General features: G+C 37.8%; 1 protein-coding gene across 1 annotated transcript in view; it reads right to left on the reverse strand.

The window, feature by feature from the left end:
• Positions 1 to 18562, reverse strand: part of LOC103744705 — a 76294-nt gene that overhangs the window by 25856 nt on the left and 31876 nt on the right. The gene's annotated exons all lie outside the window — the stretch shown is intronic.

The following is an 18562-nucleotide window of genomic DNA, read 5'->3' on the forward strand; positions in this document are numbered from 1 at the left end:
TGGTAGGATTCCCCAACAAAATAGATAACCACCTCCCTGCCAACAAACTGCTCCAATCTCTTGCTAATTTACCCCTGAAGACCAACCACTTTTCCTGGCCCTCTAGCCAACCAATCCCCCTGGCAGCCTCGGCATTCACGTTTGCTAATAAACACACATTTGGTGTTGTTATAAAAAAGAACTAACTGACCTGATGAGGCTTTCAAATTCCCCAACCCATACTCCATCCAACTTGGGGAATTACAGGCCATTCTTAAAGTCCTGGAGGCATGCCAACAAGAGCCCATTAATATCTTTTCTAACAGCAACTACACCATCCAGATGACAAAGTGCCTCCCTTTGACAAATACCAGGCCTTCTACTCTCCCCATAGATTTGGCCATCACTGCCTTAAAATTGCTAATGGACAATAGCTCTCAACGGTGGTTCATTGAACCTGTATGATCACATTCTGACCTGCATGGCTTTATTGCCGACAGCAATGCACAAGTCAACAGACTCATTGCCGCCTCATCCTTACTACCCTTGAAGGCCTCCCTTTGACAAATCCCAGGCCTTCTACTCTCCCCATAGATTTGGCCATCACTGCCTTAAAATTGCTAATGGACAATAGCTCTCAACGGTGGTTCATTGAACCTGTATGATCACATTCTGACCTGCATGGCTTTATTGCCGACAGCAATGCACAAGTCAACAGACTCATTGCCGCCTCATCCTTACTACCCTTGAAACAAACCAGGAGGCTACACCAAAGACTTCATTTATCTCCATCCACTCTATGGACCTTCTACCCTGAGCTATCATTGAGTCAGTGCAAACACCTTACTCGTTCATGCAAGGCTTGTGCTCCTCTGGCCCCCTTAGGGCCATTACAGCCTCTGGGATTAAATCCCAGAGGTCTTACCCCAACTTCCCTGTGGCAGATGGATATTACCCATATCCTGTCCTTTGGCAAGCTCAAGTTTGTACATGTCACCGTAGACACCTATTCCAAGTTTGTCCACACCATCACCCTCTCCAGAGAGATGGCCTCCCAAGTTATCAAGGCCACAAAACCACCATGTTGATCATGGGTGTACCCTGGTCAATCAAACCAGATAATGGCCCTGCATATACTTCTGCCCAGTTCTCTTCCTTCACGGAGTCTTGGGTTATCAAGCATTCCACTGGAATCTCCTACAACCCCCAAGGGCAAGCCATTGTAGAAAGAACCAACCACATGCTTAAAGAACTCATTCTGAAACAAAGCTCCAATATGTTGCCCAGGGACCCTCACTTGATATTTGTAGAGGCTCTCTTTACTGTTAACTTTCTCACCTTTGATAAAGCAGGAATGTCTCCTTCTTACAAGCATTGGAGATCTCAACTTGCTACGACCCCCCTACCCTTAGCCCACTGGAGAGACCCTCTCACTGGTGCTTGGCAGGGGGCTCCACCCTCTCTTAACACAGGGCTGAGGATATGCTTGTGTCTTTCCAGAGTCCTCACAGACTCTGGTCTGAGTCCCTGCCTGCAACATTTGCCCTTCCATTGACACTGGAATTGACATGGAGAACCAAGATGTTACAGGGAGCCACTTACCAGCTATGAACTCCCGGGGAGCCAATGCATAACATATTGTCAGCTATCTCTCATCCATGAAGTGTGCTTTCTTTTTCTCTAGCCCTCATAGGTTCTCACTCCATCTCCAATACACCCTTCCTGTTGCCACTAGATGCCAGCTCAGCTACGTCATGGAACCCCCTATGCCTCCTTCATGACAAGCCAAACCTCTTGGGTCTTTTCACCAGGATGGTGGATAGTAAATGACGGGTAAGACCTCAATAGTTGAGGCAACCTAAGACAGGCACCACTGCTTGAGGTAATCCCCTGAGGCCTGGGGTCAACAAGGATATGGCAAAGAACCATGCCTCCCAGGGTCACATTTATTTAAAACAAAAAAGGAGGATATGTATGGCATAAAAAAGAACTGGTCCCAGCTCAGGCTGCCTGCCACAAGGAATGGGGAAAGGGCTTCCGCATATGTGATGGCCCAGCACAGTCAGGCATGGCAATGACAACCTCCTGAATCTGCCTGGAGACAGACTGCCATTGGATACCGTAGGATGGTGTGGGAAACCATGGTTGGCTAGCCAACCCCTTATAATCCAAATGCTTCCTGGAATAAAGGAATCTGCAGCAGCTCGCCCTCTCCTTGCTTTCACCTGACTCCTGGTGTCTGTGTCGTGACTCCGCGCCTCTCACCCCCATATCAGCAGGGACCCTGTGTTCCCCTCCAGCTCGCTCCAGGGGAGGACAGTAACAAATAGTTTCTTCTAATAGTTTCAGGGTTGCAAGTTTCACATTGAGGTCTTTGATCCATTTTGAATTGACTTTCATGCAAGGTGAAAGATAAGGATCCAGTTTCATTCTTCTACAGGGGGAGATCCAGTTTTGTCAGCTGCACTTGTTAAAGATGCTGTCTTTCCTCCGTTGTGCATTTTTGGCACCTTTGTCAAATATTGGGCAGCTGAAATTGCATGTACTTGGCTTTGGGTCGTCAGTGATGCTCCATTTATCTATGTGTCTATTTTTGTGCCAGTACCATGCTGTTTTTATGACTATAGCTCTGTAGTATACTCTGAGATCTGGTATAGTAATCCTCTCCCCCCGCCCAGCATTGCTCTTTGTGCTCAGGGTTACTTTGACTATCTGGATATTTTTGTGCTTCCATATGAATTTAAGGTTTTTTTTTTTCTAATTCTGTGAAATATGTCATGGGGATTTTGATTGGGATTACATTGAATCTATATATTCCTACTGATTTTTGTAGATTGATTTTATAACTTGCCACTATGCTGAAAGTGTTGTTCAGTTCTAGGAGTTTCTGGTGGAACTTTTGGGATCGCTTAGTTATAGTATCATATCATCTACAAAAAGTGATAGTTTGACCTCTTCTTTTCCAATTAGTACTCATTTAATTTCCCTCTCCTGTCTTATTGCTGTAGCAAGAGGTTCAAGCAATATGTTGAAAAGGGGTGGAGAATGTGGATATCCTTGTCTGGTGCCTGATTTCAATGGGAATGCTTCCAGGTTTCCTCCATTTAGAATTATATTGGCTGTGGGTTTGTTGTATATAGCTTTAATTATGTTGAGGTATATTCCCTCCATTCCAATTCCCTCTAGGCCTTTGCAGATAAATGCATCCTGAATTTTGTCAAAATCATTTTCTGCCTATATTGAGATGGCAATGTGGTTTTTGTATTTGATTCTGTATATATGATTAATGATGTTTATTGACTTGCATATATTGAACCATTCCTGCATCTCCAGAATAAACCTATTTGATCATGGTGAATGATCCTTTTGATGTGTGTCTGTATGTGGTTTGCAAGTATTTGGTTGATAATTTTTGAATCTATATTCATTAAGGGTATTGGTTTATAGTTTTCTTTTTTGGTTGTGTCTTTGCCCGATATGGGTATCAGAGTGAAGCTGGCTTCATAGAATGAATTTGGGAGTTCTCCCTCTGTTTCTATCATTTTGAATAATTTAAATAGTGTTGTCTGGAGTTATTTAAATGTCTGGTAGACTTCTGTTGTACATCCATCTGAGCCTGGGCTGTTTTTAGTTGGGAGGCTTTGTATTACTGTTTTGATTTCTTTATATTATATGGGTCTGTTTAAAATGTTGACGTCTTCTTGGTTTAATTTTGGTGGTTCCCAAGATTTTAGATATCCATCCATTTCTTTTACATTTTCAAATTTAGTAGCCTATACATTTTAAAAATATCCCCTTATAGTGATTTGGATCTTTTGGGTGGTGTCGTGATGTTTCCTCTTTCAACTCTGATTTTGTTGATTTGGATTTGCTCTTTCTTTCTTTTGGTTATATGGCCTAGGGTTTGTCTATCTTGTTTAGCTTTACAAAGAACCTGCTCTTAGATTCATTGATTCTTTGTATTGTTTTCTTTGTTTCTATTTCATTAATTTCTGCTCTTATTTTTAAATTATATTTACTAACCACATGATTAGAAAAAGCATTTCATTAGAGCATTAACATATTTAAATAACAATTTCCAGAGCAAAGATGTATCTCTTTCAATATTGGCTCTCAATTTTTAGGTTCACCGTTGAATTAATACAGTTATACAATATTGAACTCAGTATAAACCCTATAAGACATAAAATTGAATGAGGTTTTAATCTTTAAAATATATCTCTATTTCACTTTAAAATATACTGTTTCATACAGAAAAACTCATTTTTAATGATATTAAGACTCAGATGTGTGCACATGTGTCCCTAATCTCTATGTATCTGATTATTACTAGTCACAGTCGGTTACTTTCTGGGATCCATCTGAGCATGGATACAAAATCATCAGATAGATTTCAAAGGTAATATGTTTTACCTCTACTAATTAACATGGAGCAAATTTTTATGCTTCCTCCTCAAATATAACTCATTTTTCTATTTGTTGATTCGGTATGTGTATTTCATACAGACATCCCAAACAATCTTATTCATCTATACACCCACTTCCTAAATGGCGCCCTCCAATACCGTCCCATGGAGCCCATATACTCTGTCATCCCTGTTACTGTCCACTGTGTTGTCAGCGCCCCCAGCTGTTCCCCAATGCTTGTTCATCCACTGAATCTAGTCAGTTATCCAGAGATCATTGTTTTAGGAAGATCAGCTGTTCCCCATCTAGCAGCAATCAGTTGTCAATATTCCTTTAGATAAGATTGGGGTCTGCTGTTCATTTTCCAAGTTCTGTGCTGGGTTACTATCTGGGAGTCCCTTGGCCACCCTGGCCAAAAACTCAAAGAAAGTTATCTCCTGCCTGGCATTGTTTCTTGTTATGTAGCCTTTAGTTATACATATGGACTCTGAAAAAGTTATACTGACCCCTTTAATCTTTGGTTATAATTTCCTTTAGGGTGTTTAAGACCCTACAGTTGGCCCAGATACACCAATTTGTTTTTACTCTTAAGGCCATTTGAGGATCTGTTCCTCAGAGGTCACATGGGCTTGGGAGGATCCCCTGGCTTCTTTTACCAGCTCCATCTATGTGAAAATAAGTCAAAGGTCCTGCTTGACTATGGCTGGCTTTGCTTGGAATAATGGAGGGAATGTTTCCTCTGTGTTGACCCTCCTCTTTGTAGACTAGACACTTGTTCATGTCCATCTGGTGGGGTCTCCAAGGCCTCCTTGATCAAGAAGACAAGTGACTCACCACAGTTACAGGACATTTTGAGAGGTGCACATAGTCCTCTGGAACTTAGTCGACCTAGGAGGGCAAGGAGCAAAAACTGTTGTTTATGTCCCTCTGACCAAATTAGTATAGGACTCAAAGTATGGCTGTTAAACATCCAAGAAGTTCCACCAGTCTGGTGCTTTTAATTATCATGTGCCATGTAGGTAAAGCTTGGGCAAAGACCAAACATTCTCAAATAAACCTTGCCTAGACAGATACTATATTCTCAGATCTATTTATCTCTCACATTGTCTAACCCTTCCAACATGTTTTCCCCATATAAGGTACCTCCATTTTTCCTATTTCTCCCTTAATAATGCCCTTCTCCTATGGTCCCACCTCTCTTGAGCTCCTTCTTTCCCTTTATCCCCTAGGTTCCTTGTATAACCTTCCCTCCCCTCCACTTAAACTTACTCAATGTTTATCTATATCTCGCTTATTAATGCCCAATTTCTACTGTTCTCTGTCAGATTCTTCTTTTCCTTTACCTCCCTGGTTTCTTTTCATTATCCTGGTACCTGTAGTTATGTCTGGATATATACTCACTTATCAGGAGTTGGTGCTAGGATCCACATATGAGGGAGAACATAACGTCTTTTTTTCCTGAGTCTGTGTTACTTCGCTTAGTATAACAGTTTGTAGTTCCATCCATTTACCTGCAAATTTCATGATTTCATCTTTATTTAATGTTGAGTAAAACTCCATCGTATAAATGAATGATATTTTCATTATCCACTCGTCAGCTGAGGGACACTTAGGTCGCTTCCATTTCTCAGCTATTGTAAAAAGAACAGCAACAAATATGAATGTACAAGTATCTCTGCAATAGGATGAGTTCTTTGGCTATATGCCAAGGAGCTAGGTATGATTGCGTCAAGTGGTGGGTTTTTCAAAGTTTTTTAAGAGTTCTGCACAATGCTTTCCATGGGGTTGAACAAGTTTACAGTCCCACCAGCAGTGGAAGAGTGTTCCTCTTTCTCCACATCCTCTCCAATATTTGGTATCATTTGTTCTCTTGATCTTAGCCAGTCTGACTGAGGTAAGATGAAATCTTAAAGTAGTTTGAATTTGCATTTTCCTAACTATTGATGTTGAGCACCTTTTAAGATGCTTCTTAGCCACCTTTATTTCTTCTTTCAAGAACTCTCTATTCAACTCCTTAGCCTATGTTTTAATTGAGTTACTTCCTTTCTTGGTTCTTTCTTTTTTTGACTTCTTTATATATTCTGGATGTTATACCTCTGTCAGATGTGTCTCTGGTGAATATTTTCTTCCATTCTGTGGTTTTCTCTTCACTTCCTTGGTTGCTTCTTTTGATGTACAGAAGTTTTTCAGATTAATGAGGTTCCATTTGTTGATTCTTGACCTTGTTTCCTGAGCAATTGATGTCTCATTTACAAAATCCTTTCCTACACTTAAATTTTCTGGTTATTGCCAATGTTTTCTTCTAACAGTTTCAGAGTTTCAGGCTTCACATTGAGGTCTTTGATCCATTTGGAATTGACATTGTGCAAGGTGAAACATAAACATTTAGTTTCATTCTACTATAGGTGGAGATCCAGTTTTGCAAGCACCATTTGATGAACATACTGTCATTCCTCCAGTGAATGTTCTTGGCCACTTTGTTAAATATCAGGTGGCTGAAATTGCATGTACTCATATTTGGGTCTCCAATTTTGTTCCATTGATCTATGGGTCGATTTTTGTGACAGTATCATGTTGTTATTATGACTATAGCTGTGCAATACAGTTTACACTCTGGTATAGCAATTCGCCCAGCATTGCTATTATTATTCGGGGTTGCTTTGGCTTTCCAACATCTTTTGTGCTTCCATATGAATCTTAGGATGATTTTTTTTCCAATTTTGTGAAAAATGTCATGGGTATTTTGATTAGCATTGCATTGAATCTTTTGGCTTTTGGTAGGACGGTAATTTTCCAATCTTAATTCTTCCAATACATGAGAATGGGAGGTCCTTCCATCTTCTGATGTCTTCCTCAATCTCTTTATTTAAAGATTTAAAATTTTCATTGCAGAGGTCTTTAATGTCTTTGGTCAGGTTTATTCTGAAATATTTTATTTTTTGCAGATATTGTGAAGGGGGAGTGTTTCCATGTATTCTTTCTTTGATTGATTTTTATTGGTATATAGAAAAGCTGAGGACTTTTGTAGATTAATTTTGTAACCTGCCACTTTATTGAATGTGTTAATAATTTTGGGGAGTTTTCTGGTGGAATTTTGGCATCTCTTAGCTGTAATATCATATCATCTGCAAAAGGGATAATTTTATCTATTCTTTTCCAATTATTACTCCTTTAATTTCCTTCTCTTGTCTTATTGCTCTTTCAAGAGTTTCAAGCACTATGTTAAAGAGGAATGGAGATAGTGCACAGCCTTGACTGGTTCCGGATTTCAATGGGAATTCTTGCAGTTTTTTTCCATTTAGAATGATGTTAGCTGTGGGTTTGTTATATATGGCTTTAATTATGTTAAGGTATGTTCCCTCCAGTCCAGTTTCCTCTAGGACTTTGAATATAAATTCACATTGAATTTTCTCAAAGGCCTTTTCTGCATCTATTGAGATGACCACGTGGTTCTTGTCTTTGAGTCCATTTATATGATTTATGATGCTTGTTGACTTCCGTATATTGAACCATCCCTGCATCTCTGGAATAAAGCCGACTTGATCATGGTAGATGCTCTTTTGGATGTGTGTCTGTATGCAGTTTGCAAATATTTTGTTGAAAATTTTTGCATCTGTGTTCATTAAGGATATTGGGTCTATAGTTTTATTTTTTGGTTGTATCTTTACCTGGCTTTGGTATTACAGTGATGCTGGCTTCATAGAAGGAATTTGGAAGTCCTCCCCCCATTTCTGTCTTTTTGAATAAATTAAGTAGCATTGGATGTAGATCCTTTTAAGTGCCTGGTAGAATTCTGCTGTAAATCCATCAGGTCCTGGGTTTTTGTTTTTTTTTTAAGTTGGGAGGTTTTCTATTACTCTTTCAATTTCCTTATGTGTTATGGATTTGTTTAAGCTATTAATCTGTTCTTAGTTTACTTTTGGTGGTTCCCATGCTTTCAGATAGCTGTCCATTTCTTTTAGGTTTTCAAATTTAGTACCATATAGGTTTTTTAAGTATTCCCTTATAATTTTCTGGATCTTTTTGGTGTCTGTTGTGATGTTTCCCCTTTCATCATCTCTGATTTTGTTGATTTGGAGTTTCCCTTTCTTTGTTTTGGTTAACTGGGCTAGCAGTCTATCAGTGTAGTTTATCTTTTCAAAGAACCAGCTCTTGGGTTTCTTTATTTTTATTGTTTTCTCGTATTCTATTTCATTAATTTGTGCTCTAATTTTTGTTATTTCTTCTTGTCTGAAGGGTTTGGGTTTCATTTGTTGTTTCTTTTCAAGTGTCTTGAGTTGCAATGTTAAGTTATTTATTTATGTTCTTTCTGATTTTTTAATGTCGGCACTTAGAGCTATAAACTTCCTTCTAAGGACTGCTTTCAACATGTCCCAGAGATTAAGTTGTGTTATATTGTCCTTTTCATTTAGTTCCAGGGATACTTTCATTTCTTTCTTAATTTCGCCTTTGACCTATTCATTATCCAGGAGTGTGTTGTTTAATCTCCATGTGGTTACTAGGGTTTTTCCAGTGTTGATTTTAATCTTTATTGCATTGTGGTCCGATAGAATGCATGGAATTATTTTTTTATTTGTTCAGTTTGTTTTGTGCCCCCGTATATGGTCGATTTTGGAGAAGGTTCCATGGGGCGCTGAATAGAAAGTATATTTTTTGGTGCTTGGGTGAAAAATTCAAAAGATGTCTATTAGGTCCATTTGATGTGTGTTATTATTTAATCCAGATGTCTCTCTGTTAATCCTCTGTCCTGTTGACCTATGTAATGGAGACAATGGGGTATTGAAATCCCCTACTGTTAATAAGTTGGGATTAATATGGGTCTTATAGTCCTGTAGTACTTTTTTTATGAATTTGGGGGCACCAGAGTTTGGTGAATATATGTCCATAACTGGACATATTCATATCTTCTTGGTTTATTGTTCCTTTGACCAGAATGAAGTGGCCCTCTTTATCTCTTCTTATTAGTTTTAGTTTAAAGTCTATTTTATCAACTATTAGAATTGCAACTCCTGCTTTTTTCTTAGTTTCATTTGCTTGGTATGCATTTTTCCATACTTTCAACTTAAGGTAGTGCCTGTCCTTGAAAATGAGATGAGTTTCTTGCAGACAACAAAAAGTTTGATTTTGTTTCTTAATCCATTCAACTACTCTGTGTCTTTTGACTGGAGAGTTCAGTCCGTTGATATTTAAAGTTATTAATGAAAGACGTGTATTGAATCTTGTCATTTTTATTTCTGTTCCCATTCTTGATATAGCTATGTATTTCTGCAGTTATATACTCATTGAATTTCTTTCCACAGCCCCTTGGGTAATAGTCATTCCTTACTTCAGCTCTTTGTATTGCTTCAAGAACTAGCTAAAGGGCTACTTTTGTGGACATGATTTCTTTCAGCCTACTTATGTCATGGAAGATTTCTCTTTCCCCTTCCACTATAATAGACATTTTGGCTGGGTAAAGTTGGCACCTGTGGTCATTTAAAACTGAGAATACTTTGATCAAGTCTCTTCTGGCTTTCATAGTTTGCACTGAAAAATCAGCTATAATCCAAATGGGTTTTCATTTATATGTGTCTTTTTTTTTCAGCTTTCAGTATTGTTTCTTTGTTCTGTATGTTTAGTGTTTTTACTATGATGTGCCATGGAGAGTTTCTTCAGCTCTGATTTTTGTTCTTTCTTCTCTTCTTCAGGTTTTGGGTTTCATTTATTCTTGCCTTTTCAGCATCTTTAGTTGCAGTGTTAGGTCATTTGTTTGGGCTCTTTCTAATATTTAATGTAGGCACTTAGAGCTATAAATTTCTCTCTTAGGACTGCTTTTAATGGGTCCCACAGGTTGTGTTGTGTTTTATTGTCATTTTCGTTGAATTCCAGGAATTCTTTTATTTTTTAATTTCCCTTTTGACCCACTCATTTTTTTAGGAGTGTGTTGTTTAATCGTCATGAGTTCATGTAGTAACTAGGGATTTGTCCAGTGTTGATTTTGAGCTTTATGGCATTGTGGTCCAGTAGAATGCATGGAATTAATTCATTTTTTTTCTATTTGTTGAGGTTTGCTTTGTTGCCCAGTATGTGGCAAATTTTTTAAAAAGTTCTATGGGGTGCTGAGTAGAAAGTATATTCTTTGGTGCTTGGGTGGAATACTCAAAAGATGTCGGTTAAGTTCATTTGATGTATGGCATCATTTAATTTAGATGTCTCTCTGTTCATTCTTTGTCCAGCTGACCTGTCTAATGGAGAGAGTGGGGTATTGATGCCTCCTACTATTACTGAATTGGGGTTAATCTAAGTCTTAAAGTCCTGTTGTGTTGTTTTATGAATTTGGGTGCACGAGTATTTGGTGCATATATGTTAAGGGTTATAATATCTTCTTGCTTAATTGTTCCTTTGATCAGAATGAAGTGACCCTCCTTATCTCTTCTCATTAGTTTTACTTTTGTCAGACGTTAAAAGTGTAACCCCTCTTTGTTTCTTAGTGCGATTTGCCTGGAATATTCTTTTCCATCCTTTTACCTTAAGGTAGTGCCTGTCCTTGAAGGTGAGGTGGGTTTCTTGCACACAGAAAAGAAATGGATTTTGTTTCTTAATCCATTTACTTAGCATGTGTTTTTTATGGCAGAGTTCAGTCCATTGATATTTAAGGTTATTTTTGAAAGATGTATATTGGTTGCCATCATTTTGATTGCTGTTTGTGTACTCTGTCCATTTTTGTGTTTCCTCAATTATACCTTTATTTAGTTTTTTGTTGCCCCTGGGGTATAGTTGTTTCTCTCTTCATTCTCTGTATTGTTTCAAGTACTCTTTGAAGAGCTGGTTTTGTGAACATGTATTCTTTCAGGGTTTTTGTGTCATGGAAGATTTTTCTTTTCCCTCAAATATAATAGGCATTTTTCCTGGGTAAATTATTCTAGGGTGGCATCTATTGTCATGTAAAACTATAAATATCTTGGTCCAGGCTCTTCTGGCATTCATAGTTTGCATTGATAAGTCAGCTGTAACTCTGATGGGCTTTCCTTTGTATGTGACTTGTTGTTTTTCTTTTGCTGTCCTTACTATTCTCTCTTTATTCTGTACATTTAGTGCTTTTACTATGATATGCCATCAGGTGTTTCTTTTCTGATCATGTCTATTTGGTGTCCTATATGCTTCCTGTATTTGTGTGGGGATGTATTTCCTTATTTTGGGGAAATTCTCTTCTACAATCTTGTTTAACCTCTGGTCAATACCATTAACCTGAAATTCTCCTTTCTCTAGGCCTATGATCTGTAGATTTGGTCCTTTGATGGTTTCCCACATCTCTTGAATGTTCCATTCCTGTGTTTTTAAAATTTTTCCATAATCTTTTCTTGAGTGGTCCAGTTCTTCAACTTTATCCACCAGTGTTGATATTCTCTTTTCCATTTCATTCATTCTAGTGGCGAGGCTTTCCCCTGTTGTTTCAAGATGGCTTATTGAGTTTTGTGGTTTCCTTATCCATTTCTGCCTGCATTTACTTCAATGTTTCTATTTCTTTTGCGAATTAGTTCAGTAGTTTCTCCCTATTTCTTTTAGTTCTTTGATTTGTTGTTCCTGTGTTCTTTAAATTCATTTAATTCCTTGATCATGTTTACGATTGTGCTTTTAAATTCAGTGTCCTGGGTTATCTCTAGGGGGCTGTCCCTGTAGAACTCTTCTACAGGACTGATGGAGTTTGGTGGGACATAGCGTTTTGGCTTTCCACTTTATTATCCTTTCGTTGTGATTTTGGTATGTGAATTTCCTTTGTTTTTTATGATTATATGAGAATTATGTTGACATATGCTTCTATTTGTATTATTACTTTGCCCAGGTCATTTTCTTATTGGTTATGAAAGGCTGGTTGCTACAGATTTCAGGTTCTCTCAGGTTTTATTTTGGAGGGAACTGATTGCTTCAGATTAGCTATTCAGGAGCACCCTCAGAAGCGCATCTCAGGTTCTAGTCAGGTAAACTTAGGCTTCCTTCTAAGGTTTGGACCCCTATTAGCATTAACTCAGATAAATTTTGGGAAATTACCTAAGGGCTGTGCAGAGATTTGAGGACTCTCAGTTGGTCTGCTGGGTTTTCAACCCCTATGCCAGAGGAAGGCCAGAACTGCCACTCTCTGGTGGTCTGCTGTGACCACAGCCACTACACCAATGGAGGTAAGAACTGCCCTCTCAGGCTGTCTGCTAAGATATCACCCTTAGCCTACCAAAACCAGGTCTTCCCTGGGGCCTTGGGAGGGGCCTCACAAAATCCCAGGGTCCTGGGATTCCAAAGCCCTGTCGTGTCCTCACTAAGATGGGCAGCATAGAGATAACAAACAACAGTAAACACAGTGGGATGTGGGAAGCAGGAACGCTTGTGTATTTATTGCTAATTTCAATGGAAACTTTGCAGCCACTAGAGAATCAATGTGGAGATACCTCAGAAAACAATGAGCTTCCCTGTGATGCAGCTTTCCCATTCTATGTGGAGGCACATGGAGATACTTGCAGATCACGTTTATTGCTGCACTGATCCCAGTACTGAATATATGGAATAGCCTCAGTGTCCACCAGCAGATGAGGGATGACGAAAATTTGTCATACGGGGTTTTATCCAGTTTAAAGAAGAATGAAGTGACTTTCATTTGGAAAAAAATGTACTGGAGGCTCTTATATTAATGAAAACAAACTAGACTCAGAATGACAAATACCATCTGTGCACATATGGAATCTAGATTAAATCATACATGGTAGTCGAAGTGAGGCTATTTTCAATGACAGCAGAGAGGCAGGAAGGAGGAAGGTGACCAGTGAGGGTGAAGGGGGGACAAGATCGAAGTGCCTGTATTCATCAGGAAAATGAAAACTAATGCATATTTTCTCCCAGAATTAACCAAGATTTAAAAAATGCATACATGTGATATGAAAGTCCAAGGAGAAATTCTTGTGATGAGGAAGCATGCTGACAGGATGAGAAACTGGGAAGAGTAATGGAAAATAATAAACAAATGTTCCATGTTTCTCCTATAGGCAATATGCCAGGACTCAGGTTTGCTTTGCTTAGTGGGGGATATACTGGCTTTGGGGCAGAGGGTCTGATGAGCGACAGAGTCATAAACTCTGGGGCCTGTGTCTTCGCAGCAAGACAATTTATTTTAAATTCAGATGGTTTTTATACATCCCAAGGAACTAGTAGTCACGTGGGATATGGCAGTCACATATATAGATTTAGGGTACAACGCAACAAGACATTTAGTCTGTTATTTGGCACCAGAAGGATTCTTAAATTTTTACTCAGGTTATCAATGCCCATCCAGTAATTTATTGGCCACAATTTTTTTTTCTTAGAGCTGAAAACATTGTGAACTTTTAGCTTTTAGTTCAGGAGTAAACTTTTCACCTGGCCTAATCTCTTAGCCAGGGATATCTGACTTATTTGTTCAGGACAAGGAGATGAGCTAAGGGTTGTTGACCAAGACACTTTCTCACAGAGCAGGGAGCCTGCACTTTTATGGCCAGGCTGCTTCCTCCTGCCAGTCTAGCAGTGTTCTCCAAGACAGGGATTATCAGATAGAGAGTTCCCCATTAGGGCGTCCTCTCTCAGGGCATGGACCTATAAGTTTTAGGCTCACCTCACCCTAGGGTCTGGCATCCTGGTTTCCTACATCTCCTCACTTTTGGTTTTTTAAAAGTAAGAAGGAAGTGGTCATAGAAGCCACAGTATTATTAATCAAAATTGTAATACAGTGTATAACTATTGGAGCTCCCATAAGAAGAAGTGTGCCAATCAATATTGGACCCAAGAATGGAGTAAGCTATTGGAGCCATTTTGGCCAATGTATAGAAAATTTAGACATCAATTTCCTTTTGTAAATCATTAATCTGTTGGTCTACAGTATGTGAAAAATCAGACAAATTAAAACAACACATTCCTGGAAATTGTTCACATCCCATGTGATTTTTTAACAGTAAATTGTATATAGTAGCTCTATTTTGAAGCACAGCAGTTCTTAGTTCTCCTATTTTTTGTTAGATTATTTTTGTTAGAATTTTTTTAACAATCCTGGTATAGAAGGGTCTCCTTGTATATAGAAACTGTTTATTGTAAACCTTTTGTGTAAGATGAACCCATAAATTCCCATTCAAGTCATTAGATATGGACAGGCTGGTTTATTGTAAATATGTGGTTGATCTAACTACTTTAATATCTTTAAAAGGTCTTTTTTGGGTTTTGTACACAATTATAACTTCCAGTATCTTCTAGGGTCAGTGCCACTTTAAAGATACTGAAATCATGCTGGTTTTTTAGGCTCTGGTCAGTAGCATTTTTCTAACCTAAAAATCCTCCATCCATTTGGCTGTGTGTCCTCTCTCCATTCTTTTCCCATATGATGGGTCCAGGTGGCCATGCACAGTTTTCTGTAATACACTCGAGTACTAATCTTGATCCTAAAATAGGCACACCATTAACATTAGTACTGATGACACGTTTCAGCTTTTATGCTATTCACAGTCATTATAGTTAGAACACAAACAAGAAGAACTTCTTGTCCCTGTCATTGTCCCAACTCCTGGGCATCGTTCATCAGGTTCTTAATCATTCCCCAGGTCACAGGAGGCTGTGTCTTCTTCTGGCGGGCTCTCCTTTTCCACTTTCCCAGGGTCAGTGCAGCCATCTTTGCTGTGGGAGGCTTGGTTGAGCAGTCTGATGTATCTGAGCAGTGCCCATGGCGGGTGGGAGGGATTCCTTTTCTGTAAAGACACAAGCATACCCTCATTCCATTGTTAGTAAAGGAACTGGAGTTTTACTCCAGAGATCTGGTTCGTGGTTCCTCCAACGTACCTGTGGCAAGGGCTATTGGATAGTTAGTCTGTGCCAGTGCTTGGACATTGGAGAAATTCCTTGATCATTTAGTGTAACAAAAATTTAAAGTTACTAGAGACCTGTATAATAGGAAATGAGGATTCTGTGGATTCTGTGCCATTCTCCCAGGTATAGGTGATTTCCCCCATTTTCCTTTTATTTATTTGATCTTTGAGACATTTGTGCTTTGTTTTATTTTTTTATTATTGTTTGTCCTGTGGGTTGTAAGGAATGCCAATGGTATTGTCAAATAGGGAAAAAAAAACTGTTTCAGGTTCAAACCAGGCTCATCAAACAAAATTGATTTTTTGTTTTTGTTTTTGTTTTGTTTTGCGGGGGGCTGTTGTTATTGTTGTTGTTTTCTTTTTTGAACTGTCCCATCTGGCTCTAGGAGGCAAAAACCTAGTTTTTGAATTAAGTTATTTTGTTATAGATAGGGGAAAACATAAAAAGCAATATTTGTACAATATAGAGAAACACTATAACATATTTTCTAGTAGTTATAGGTAACTTTAACATTTGATTTCATCTATTTAACTGTACACTGTTCCTAGGTGTGTAACACAAATCAGTGAAGTAGACTGAAAAAAATTTTTTTAGCTGTAACAGTGATTATTATAACAACATCCATTATCTTGTACTTCTATAAACTTACTCAGACCTTTAATAAGCTTGCTTAAACATCTATTATTTCTTCCATTTTGGAAATATCCAGCCATCTTAATCTTACTAACCTTAGCATTCCAACCCTTTATTTTTTTCTTAGACATTTCTATTATTTCTTTTATTATATTTATAAACAAACCCATTTTTTGTTGTGAGAGTCCATCAAATAATCAACATTTAGTACCCATACCTATAGAGAGACAAACAATCATTTTAAATATATCAGTACAATATAAGCTTGGTAAATGTATGGACATTGATGTATCTGTTTATTAGCTATAAAGAAACAATAGTGATAAAATGGTTAACACATTTTTTGGAATAGAAGTAATTATTACTTAAAGTTAGTATATTTTAAGCAATAATACCCATAATATAGAACAAGAATTAAGATAAGTATTAAAGACAAATTATTTTGACTTACAAAAATATTTTTAGGTTGATTTAACAATTTTAGTTTGCATGAGGCTTTACTTTTAAGTCAAATTGATACCAAATAAATTATTTTTAAGGAATATGGGTTTATATAGACCATGTATAGATAAAATGGACATTTCAAAACATTTTTAGAATGAACCAGAACTAAAAGAAGGCTTAGCAAATAGGATTTTTACATAATTAGAGACCTAGAGACACTAATAGATTTTAAAATTGATTAGGGTACCCAAGTTAAAAGGCCTTTGAATATAAATTTGTATCTGTGTATTTTTTAGGCATGCCAAAAATAAAAGCAATAATTTTGTGCAAAATAAAAACAATGAAAAAGGAAAAATTTGAAGTGGCCACATTTTAAAATTGTCCTGACACAAATGATATATGAGGACAATTATCATAGACATATATGACATAATTATGTGAGATCGCAATACATAGAACTATGTAGAAACAAGTGATACAATTTTAAGCAACATGAAAATGATTGTTATGCATATATGACATAATTACATGAAACTAGGTGCACCTAAAATGCGTTACTTAGTAAGTTTGAATATGATGAATTTTGTAAGATCTTCTGAAAGCAGGCATATCTGAAGTCACAAAGAAAGTAGCACTTTGGTTTTAGAAGAGAGTGCCAACTAGCATATATTACTAAAAGAACACAGAATCTGAGTTAAACATAAAAGACAATTAATTAACATAACCTGTGTTTACATTGAATTGTAGGGTCTTAAGTGAACTTAATAAGATAAAACTTGAAGGTCAATTTCTCAGGAAAGAGAAAACCTGGAAATGAATTTGTAGTGAGTGGAAAAACTTAAAACAGCATTTTTTAAAATAAAGGCAACAAACACCTGAATGAAATAAAGCTAACAGAGAAATAGAATTGGAAGGGACAGGGAAAACAAGTGAAATTCAGGTGATAGGAATCAAACCTAGGTCCACTAGAAGAGCAAACTAGGCTCTTAACCATTAAGCCATTTCTCAGGCTGGAACTAGAGAAGGAAAATCTCCAGATGACCATAGAGATCATAAAAGAGTCACAGTATGGAAGAGCTAGGTAAAAAGAGCCTTTGTTTTTGGCCAAACCTGTTTTTTGGCTTTTTGAAGGAGGGTTAGACTGGCTTGCCTGTGCTTTTACAGCTTGTAACTGTGTGTTAGTTAGCAAAGGCAGAGGATTTTTTTAAAGAGTAGAACAAAAGCTGTTGAGGGTCCAGGCAACTGTGAAGCTGCAGCCCCGGTGGCAGCTCCATTTTGGGGGTGGTAGGGTACAATTGATTATCTAAGATAACATGTCCCAAATAAAAAATAAGGCACATGTATTTTAATCTTTTCTGAGGAAATATAAAGTCCATATTTTGTTAAAATAGTCATTAGTTTAGTAAGCACAACTTCTAACAGTTGAATAGAAGGGTGAATAAGGAGAATATCATCAATACAATGAACGAGAACAGCAGGGAATTCCTTAAATATTGGACTAATCACTTTATGTAGATAAAATTGGCATATAGTAGGACTATTTTCATTTCCGGTGGTAGGGCTTTCCATTAATACCTCCTTGTGGGAACAGAGTGATTGTTGACAGGGATAGTGAAATCAAAACATTTTCTATCCTTAGGTAAAGGAATAAAAAATAAACAATCTTTTATATCAATTATTATAATAGCATGTCCTGCAGGCACAGTTGCAGGAGATAGAAGGTCAGGCCGCAGTGATCCCATCTTTTTATAGTGGCATTAACTTTTCTTAAGTCTTGTAAAAATCTCCATTTTCCATGAGTTTTCTTTTGTATTACAAATATAGGTGTGTTCCAGGGACTGTTAGAGGGCTCTAAGTGCCCTTTATCTGATTGTTCTGCATAGGACCCTGTAAATGAGGTAATTCATTACTAGAAATAGACCGTGGTAGGGGATGGTAAGACTGGAGTGAGGAAATAATTATGCCTACACCCGGGGGGGGGGCGCTTTTTGTGGGCCAATCCTCATGTCTAATAATTGATTGATCAGCCCCTGTATCTAACAGACCCCTTATAGCAATTCCCTGTACTATTAGGGCCATTGTAGGCTTAAGGTCAGATGTTACAGGGCGAGTCCATTATGCCTAGGGGTGGTTTATGTCCACTGAGTTTGTTGACCCTCTCAGTTGCAGGGCTGAGAGCTGCCCCATCTCTCATTTAAAGTTTTGTTATTTTTGTTGAACTTAGAATGGCAATCTCTAACCCAATGGA

Source organism: Nannospalax galili, unplaced genomic scaffold, assembly GCF_000622305.1.
Source record: "Nannospalax galili isolate Female #2095 unplaced genomic scaffold, S.galili_v1.0 scaffold1243, whole genome shotgun sequence".
Classification (NCBI taxonomy): Eukaryota; Metazoa; Chordata; class Mammalia; order Rodentia; family Spalacidae; genus Nannospalax; species Nannospalax galili.